Raw genomic sequence first — 9875 nt, 5'->3', positions numbered from 1 at the left:
TACAAACACAAATATTAAGATTGCTTGCAGCAATTGCTCTAGCTTTCTGCCTAGAAAACCTGAATGTGTTGAGTTTGTGTCTCCATGTGGAACTAATTAATGTGTGCCAGCACAAAAAAAAATATTCCCTGCTTAAATGCATTTAAAACCGTAAATTCCATGGATAATATCAGTAAAACATAAAGCAGAGCCTTCAGCACCACCTGGGATTGAGTTAGTCAAAACACAAGAGGATATTTCTGGTTTCATCCAGTCATATCCGGACAAAGTGTTGTGGAGCTAGTATGCAATGGACTCAGATAATCACCGTCAAATTGGTTTTGAAGAAAAGGCAACTCATTTTCTTGTTCAAGTGGATAAAAAGTCATGTTTACAAATATAAATATCGTGTTTTTTGCATCAATTGCTCTAGCTTTCTGCATAGAATACAGGAATCTGTTGAATTTGTGTCTCCATGGGGAACTAATTAGTGTTTGCCAGCACATAAGAAAATATTCCCTGCTTAAATGCATTCAAAACCATAAATTCCATTGATATTATCAAGAAAACTCAAAGCAGAGCCTGTAGCCCCATTTTGGATAGAGTTAGCCATAAAACAAGAGGATATTTCTGGATTCATCCAGTCATATCCGGACAAAGTGTTGTGGAACTGGCATGCCATGGACTCAGATAATCACCGTCAAACAGTTTTGGAGGAAAGCAAACTCATTTTCTTGTCAAGTGGATAAAAAGCCATGGTTACAAATATAAATATCATGTTTGTTTGCAGCAATTGCTCTAGCTTTCTGCCTAAAAAACACGATTGTGTTGAGTTTGTGTCTCCATGTGGAAGTAATTAGTGTTTCCCAGCACAAAAGAAATTATTGCCTGCTTCAATTCATTCAAAACCATGCAGGCCATTGATAATATCAAGGAAACCCAAGGCAGACCCTGTAACAGCATCTGGGATTGAGTTAGCCATAACAGAGGAGGACATTTCTGGTTTGATCCAGTCATTTCCGGAAAAAGTGTTGTGGAACTGGTGTGCAATGGACTCAGATAAGCACCGTAAAACTAGATTTAGAGAAAAGCAAAGTATTTTCTTAGGCAAGTGCATAAATGTCATCTATACAAACACAAATATCTAGTTTGTTTGCAGCAATTGCTCGAGCTTTCTGACTAGAAAACACGAATGCGTTGAGTTTGTGTCTCCAATGGAAGTAATTAGTGTTTCCCAGCACAAAAGGAAATATCCCTTGCTTAAATACATTCAAAATGATAAACTCCATGGGTAATATCAATAAAACACAAAGCAGGGCCTGCAGCAAGGTCTGGGATTGAGTTAGCCATAACACAAGAGGATATTTCTGGTTTCATCCAGTCATATCCTGACAAAGTGTTGTGGAAGTGGTTTTCAAGGGACTCAGATAATCACGGTCAAACTGGTTTGGGGGAAAACACACTGATTTCCTTGGTGAAGTGGATAAAAGCCATGTTGACAAATATAAATATCATGTTTGTTTGTAGCAATTGCTCTAGCTTTCTGCCTATAAAACAGGAATGTGTTGCGTTTGTGTCTCCATGTGGAAGTAATTAGTTTTTCCCAGCAGAAAAGAAAATATCGCCTGCTTAAATTCATTCAAAACCATAAAGTCCATGGATAATATCAAGAAAACACAAAGCAGAGCCTGTAGCATGATCTGGGATTGAGTTAGCCATAACACAAGAGGATATTTCTGGTTTCATCCAGTCATATCTGGACAAAGTGTTGTGGAACTGGTATGCAATGGACTCAGATAATCACGGTCACAGTGGATTTTGCGGAAAACAAACTCATTTTCTTGGTCACTTGGATAAGAAGCCTGTTTACAAATATAAATATCATGTTTGTTTGCAGCAATTGCTCTAGTTTTCTACATAGAAAACAGGAATGTGTTGAGTTTGTGTCTCCATGTGGAAGTAACTAGTTTTTCCCAGCACAAAAGAAAATAGTCCCTGCTTAAATTCATTCAAAACCATAAAGTCCATTGATAATATCTAAAAAACACAAAGCAGAGTCCATAGCACCAAGTGGGATTGAGTTAGCCATATCACAAGAGGATATTTCTGGTTTCATCCAGTCATATCCAGACAAGCTGCTGTGGAACTGGTAGGAAATGGACTCAGAAAATCACAGTCAAGCTGGATCTAGAGAAAAGCAAAGTATTTTCTTAGGCAAGCGCATAAATGTCCTCTATACAAACACAAATATTAAGATTGCTTGCAGCAATTGCTCTAGCTTTCTGCCTAGAAAACCTGAATGTGTTGAGTTTGTGTCTCCATGTGGAACTAATTAGTGTGTGCCAGCACAAAAAAAAATATTCCCTGCTTAAATGCATTTAAAACCGTAAATTCCATGGATAATATCAGTAAAACACAAAGCAGAGCCTTCAGCACCACCTGGGATTGAGTTAGTCAAAACACAAGAGGATATTTCTGGTTTCATCCAGTCATATCCGGACAAAGTGTTGTGGAGCTAGTATGCAATGGACTCAGATAATCACCGTCAAATTGGTTTTGGAGAAAAGGCAACTCATTTTCTTGTTCAAGTGGATAAAAAGTCATGTTTACAAATATAAATATCGTGTTTTTTGCATCAATTGCTCTAGCTTTCTGCATAGAATACAGGAATCTGTTGAATTTGTGTCTCCATGGGGAACTAATTAGTGTTTGCCAGCACATAAGAAAATATTCCCTGCTTAAATGCATTCAAAACCATAAATTCCATTGATATTATCAAGAAAACTCAAAGCAGAGCCTGTAGCCCCATTTTGGATAGAGTTAGCCATAAAACAAGAGGATATTTCTGGATTCATCCAGTCATATCCGGACAAAGTGTTGTGGAACTGGCATGCCATGGACTCAGATAATCACCGTCAAACAGTTTTGGAGGAAAGCAAACTCATTTTCTTGTCAAGTGGATAAAAAGCCATGGTTACAAATATAAATATCATGTTTGTTTGCAGCAATTGCTCTAGCTTTCTGCCTAAAAAACACGATTGTGTTGAGTTTGTGTCTCCATGTGGAAGTAATTAGTGTTTCCCAGCACAAAAGAAATTATTGCCTGCTTCAATTCATTCAAAACCATACAGGCCATTGATAATATCAAGGAAACCCAAGGCAGACCCTGTAACAGCATCTGGGATTGAGTTAGCCATAACAGAGGAGGACATTTCTGGTTTGATCCAGTCATTTCCGGAAAAAGTGTTGTGGAACTGGTGTGCAATGGACTCAGATAAGCACCGTAAAACTAGATTTAGAGAAAAGCAAAGTATTTTCTTAGGCAAGTGCATAAATGTCATCTATACAAACACAAATATCTAGTTTGTTTGCAGCAATTGCTCGAGCTTTCTGACTAGAAAACACGAATGAGTTGCGTTTGTGTCTTCATGTGGAACTAATTAGTTTTTCCCAGCACAAAAGAAAATATTGCCTGCTTAAATTCATTCAAAATGATAAACTCCATGGATAATATCAATAAAACACAAAGCAGGGCCTGCAGCAAGGTCTGGGATTGAGTTAGCCATAACACAAGAGGATATTTCTGGTTTCATCCAGTCATATCCTGACAAAGTGTTGTGGAAGTGGTTTTCAAGGGACTCAGATAATCACGGTCAAACTGGTTTGGGGGAAAACACACTGATTTCCTTGGTGAAGTGGATAAAAGCCATGTTGACAAATATAAATATCATGTTTGTTTGTAGCAATTGCTCTAGCTTTCTGCCTATAAAACAGGAATGTGTTGCATTTGTGTCTCCATGTGGAAGTAATTAGTTTTTCCCAGCAGAAAAGAAAATATCGCCTGCTTAAATTCATTCAAAACCATAAAGTCCATGGATAATATCAAGAAAACACAAAGCAGAGCCTGTAGCATGATCTGGGATTGAGTTAGCCATAACACAAGAGGATATTTCTGGTTTCATCCAGTCATATCTGGACAAAGTGTTGTGGAACTGGTATGCAATGGACTCAGATAATCACGGTCACAGTGGATTTTGCGGAAAACAAACTCATTTTCTTGGTCACTTGGATAAGAAGCCTGTTTACAAATATAAATATCATGTTTGTTTGCAGCAATTGCTCTAGTTTTCTACATAGAAAACAGGAATGTGTTGCGTTTGTGTCTCCATGTGGAAGTAACTAGTTTTTCCCAGCACAAAAGAAAATAGTCCCTGCTTAAATTCATTCAAAACCATAAAGTCCATTGATAATATCTAAAAAACACAAAGCAGATTCTATAGCACCAAGTGGGATTGAGTTAGCAAATCACAAGAGGATATTTCTGGTTTCATCCAGTCATATCCAGACAAGCTGCTGTGGAACTGGTAGGAAATGGACTCAGAAAATCACAGTCAAGCTGGATCTAGAGAAAAGCAAAGTATTTTCTTAGGCAAGCGCATAAATGTCCTCTATACAAACACAAATATCAAGATTGCTTGCAGCAATTGCTCTAGCTTTCTGCCTAGAAAACCTGAATGTGTTGAGTTTGTGTCTCCATGTGGAACTAATTAGTGTTTGCCAGCACAAAAAAAAAAAATTCCCTGCTTAAATGCATTTAAAACCGTAAAGTCCATGGATAATATCAGTAAAACATAAAGCAGAGCCTTCAGCACCACCTGGGATTGAGTTAGTCAAAACACAAGAGGATATTTCTGGTTTCATCCAGTCATATCCAGACAAAGTGTTGTGGAGCTAGTATGCAATGGACTCAGATAATCACCGTCAAATTGGTTTTGAAGAAAAGGCAACTCATTTTCTTGTTCAAGTGGATAAAAAGTCATGTTTACAAATATAAATATCGTGTTTTTTGCATCAATTGCTCTAGCTTTCTGCATAGAATACAGGAATCTGTTGAATTTGTGTCTCCATGGGGAACTAATTAGTGTTTGCCAGCACATAAGAAAATATTCCCTGCTTAAATGCATTCAAAACCATAAATTCCATTGATATTATCAAGAAAACTCAAAGCAGAGCCTGTAGCCCCATTTTGGATAGAGTTAGCCATAAAACAAGAGGATATTTCTGGATTCATCCAGTCATATCCGGACAAAGTGTTGTGGAACTGGCATGCCATGGACTCAGATAATCACCGTCAAACAGTTTTGGAGGAAAGCAAACTCATTTTCTTGTCAAGTGGATAAAAAGCCATGGTTACAAATATAAATATCATGTTTGTTTGCAGCAATTGCTCTAGCTTTCTGCCTAAAAAACACGATTGTGTTGAGTTTGTGTCTCCATGTGGAAGTAATTAGTGTTTCCCAGCACAAAAGAAATTATTGCCTGCTTCAATTCATTCAAAACCATGCAGGCCATTGATAATATCAAGGAAACCCAAGGCAGACCCTGTAACAGCATCTGGGATTGAGTTAGCCATAACAGAGGAGGACATTTCTGGTTTGATCCAGTCATTTCCGGAAAAAGTGTTGTGGAACTGGTGTGCAATGGACTCAGATAAGCACCGTAAAACTAGATTTAGAGAAAAGCAAAGTATTTTCTTAGGCAAGTGCATAAATGTCATCTATACAAACACAAATATCTAGTTTGTTTGCAGCAATTGCTCGAGCTTTCTGACTAGAAAACACGAATGCGTTGAGTTTGTGTCTCCAATGGAAGTAATTAGTGTTTCCCAGCACAAAAGGAAATATCCCTTGCTTAAATACATTCAAAATGATAAACTCCATGGATAATATCAATAAAACACAAAGCAGGGCCTGCAGCAAGGTCTGGGATTGAGTTAGCCATAACACAAGAGGATATTTCTGGTTTCATCCAGTCATATCCTGACAAAGTGTTGTGGAAGTGGTTTTCAAGGGACTCAGATAATCACGGTCAAACTGGTTTGGGGGAAAACACACTGATTTCCTTGGTGAAGTGGATAAAAGCCATGTTGACAAATATAAATATCATGTTTGTTTGTAGCAATTGCTCTAGCTTTCTGCCTATAAAACAGGAATGTGTTGCGTTTGTGTCTCCATGTGGAAGTAATTAGTTTTTCCCAGCAGAAAAGAAAATATCGCCTGCTTAAATTCATTCAAAACCATAAAGTCCATGGATAATATCAAGAAAACACAAAGCAGAGCCTGTAGCATGATCTGGGATTGAGTTAGCCATAACACAAGAGGATATTTCTGGTTTCATCCAGTCATATCTGGACAAAGTGTTGTGGAACTGGTATGCAATGGACTCAGATAATCACGGTCACAGTGGATTTTGCGGAAAACAAACTCATTTTCTTGGTCACTTGGATAAGAAGCCTGTTTACAAATATAAATATCATGTTTGTTTGCAGCAATTGCTCTAGTTTTCTACATAGAAAACAGGAATGTGTTGCGTTTGTGTCTCCATGTGGAAGTAACTAGTTTTTCCCAGCACAAAATAAAATAGTCCCTGCTTAAATTCATTCAAAACCATAAAGTCCATTGATAATATCTAAAAAACACAAAGCAGAGTCTATAGCACCAAGTGGGATTGAGTTAGCCATATCACAAGAGGATATTTCTGGTTTCATCCAGTCATATCCAGACAAGCTGTTGTGGAACTGGTAGGAAATGGACTCAGAAAATCACAGTCAAACTGGATCTAGAGAAAAGCAAAGTATTTTCTTAGGCAAGCGCATAAATGTCCTCTATACAAACACAAATATCAAGATTGCTTGCAGCAATTGCTCTAGCTTTCTGCCTAGAAAACCTGAATGTGTTGAGTTTGTGTCTCCATCTGAAAATAATTAGTGTTTCCCAGCACAAAAGAAAATATTCCCTGCTTAAATGCATTCAAAACCATAAAGGCCATTGATAATATCAAGAAAACAGAAAGCGGAACCTGTAGCACCATCTGAGATTGAGTTAGCCATTACACAAGAGGATATTTCTGGATTCATCCAGTCATATCCGGACAAAGTGTTGTGGAACTGGTATGCAATGGACTCACATAATCACCGTCAAACCACTTTTGGGGGAAAACACACTCATTTTCTTGGTCACGTGGATAAAATCATGTTTACAAATATGAATATCATGTTTGTTTGCACAATTGCTCTAGGTTTCTGCATAGAAAACAATAATGTGTTGATTTTGTGACTCCATGTGGAAATAATTCGTTTTTGCCAGCACAAAAGAAAATATTCCCTACTATAATGCATTGAAAACCATAAAGGCCATTGATAATATAAAGAAAACACAAAGCAGAGCCTGTAGCACCATTTGGGATAGAGTTTGCCATAACACAAGAGGATATTTCTGGATTCATCCAGTCATATCCGGACAAAGTGTTGTGGAACTGGTATGCCATGGACTCAGATATCTCTCTCAAACTGGTGTTGGAGGAAAGCGAACTCATTTTCTTGGTCAAGTGGATAAAAATGATGTTTACAAATATAAATATCATGTTAGTTTTCAGCAATTGCTCTAGCTTTCTGCCTAGAAAACACGTTTGTGTTGAGTTTGTGTCTCCATGTGGAACTAATTAGTGTTTGCCAGCACCAGCACACAAAAAAAATATTCCCTGCTTAAATGCATTTAAAACCGTAAAGTCCATGGATAATATCAGTAAAACACAAAGCAGAGCCTTCAGCACCACCTGGGATTGAGTTAGTCAAAACACAAGAGGATATTTCTGGTTTCATCCAGTCATATCCAGACAAAGTGTTGTGGAGCTAGTATGCAATGGACTCAGATAATCACCGTCAAATTGGTTTTGGAGAAAAGGCAACTCATTTTCTTGTTCAAGTGGATAAAAAGTCATGTTTACAAATATAAATATCGTGTTTTTTGCATCAATTGCTCTAGCTCTGCATAGAATACAGGAATCTGTTGAATTTGTGTCTCCATGGGGAACTAATTAGTGTTTGCCAGCACATAAGAAAATATTCCCTGCTTAAATGCATTCAAAACCATAAATTCCAATGATATTATCAAGAAAACTCAAAGCAGAGCCTGTAGCCCCATTTTGGATAGAGTTAGCCATAAAACAAGAGGATATTTCTGGATTCATCCAGTCATATCCGGACAAAGTGTTGTGGAACTGGCATGCAATGGACTCAGATAATCACCGTCAAACAGTTTTGGAGGAAAGCAAACTCATTTTCTTGTCAAGTGGATAAAAAGCCATGGTTACAAATATAAATATCATGTTTGTTTGCAGCAATTGCTCTAGCTTTCTGCCTAAAAAACACGATTGTGTTGAGTTTGTGTCTCCATGTGGAAGTAATTAGTGTTTCCCAGCACAAAAGAAAATATTGCCTGCTTCAATTCATTCAAAACCATACAGGCCATTGATAATATCAAGGAAACCCAAGGCAGACCCTGTAACAGCATCTGGGATTGAGTTAGCCATAACAGAGGAGGACATTTCTGGTTTGATCCAGTCATTTCCGGAAAAAGTGTTGTGGAACTGGTGTGCAATGGACTCAGATAAGCACCGTAAAACTAGATTTAGAGAAAAGCAAAGTATTTTCTTAGGCAAGTGCATAAATGTCATCTATACAAACACAAATATCTAGTTTGTTTGCAGCAATTGCTCTAGCTTTCTGCCTAGAAAACACGAATGCGTTGGGTTTGTGTCTTCATGTGGAACTAATTAATTTTTCCCAGCACAAAAGAAAATATTGCCTGCTTAAATTCATTCAAAAGCATAAACTCCATGGATAATATCAATAAAACACAAAGCAGGGCCTGCAGCAAGGTCTGGGATTGAGTTAGCCATAACACAAGAGGATATTTCTGGTTTCATCCAGTCATATCCTGACAAAGTGTTGTGGAAGTGGTTTTCAAGGGACTCAGATAATCACGGTCAAACTGGTTTGGGGGAAAACACACTGATTTCCTTGGTGAAGTGGATAAAAGCCATGTTGACAAATATAAATATCATGTTTGTTTGTAGCAATTGCTCTAGCTTTCTGCCTATAAAACAGGAATGTGTTGCGTTTGTGTCTCCATGTGGAAGTAATTAGTTTTTCCCAGCAGAAAAGAAAATATCGCCTGCTTAAATTCATTCAAAACCATAAAGTCCATGGATAATATCAAGAAAACACAAAGCAGAGCCTGTAGCATGATCTGGGATTGAGTTAGCCATAACACAAGAGGATATTTCTGGTTTCATCCAGTCATATCTGGACAAAGTGTTGTGGAACTGGTATGCAATGGACTCAGATAATCACGGTCACAGTGGATTTTGCGGAAAACAAACTCATTTTCTTGGTCACTTGGATAAGAAGCCTGTTTACAAATATAAATATCATGTTTGTTTGCAGCAATTGCTCTAGTTTTCTACATAGAAAACAGGAATGTGTTGCGTTTGTGTCTCCATGTGGAAGTAACTAGTTTTTCCCAGCACAAAATAAAATAGTCCCTGCTTAAATTCATTCAAAACCATAAAGTCCATTGATAATATCTAAAAAACACAAAGCAGAGTCTATAGCACCAAGTGGGATTGAGTTAGCCATATCACAAGAGGATATTTCTGGTTTCATCCAGTCATATCCAGACAAGCTGTTGTGGAACTGGTAGGAAATGGACTCAGAAAATCACAGTCAAACTGGATCTAGAGAAAAGCAAAGTATTTTCTTAGGCAAGCGCATAAATGTCCTCTATACAAACACAAATATCAAGATTGCTTGCAGCAATTGCTCTAGCTTTCTGCCTAGAAAACCTGAATGTGTTGAGTTTGTGTCTCCATCTGAAAATAATTAGTGTTTCCCAGCACAAAAGAAAATATTCCCTGCTTAAATGCATTCAAAACCATAAAGGCCATTGATAATATCAAGAAAACAGAAAGCGGAACCTGTAGCACCATCTGAGATTGAGTTAGCCATTACACAAGAGGATATTTCTGGATTCATCCAGTCATATCCGGACAAAGTG

The sequence above is a fragment of the Lepus europaeus genome, unplaced genomic scaffold (genome assembly GCF_033115175.1).
Source record: "Lepus europaeus isolate LE1 unplaced genomic scaffold, mLepTim1.pri SCAFFOLD_34, whole genome shotgun sequence".
NCBI classification, from domain to species: Eukaryota; Metazoa; Chordata; class Mammalia; order Lagomorpha; family Leporidae; genus Lepus; species Lepus europaeus.
Note: the sequence above shows the minus strand (reverse complement) of the source record.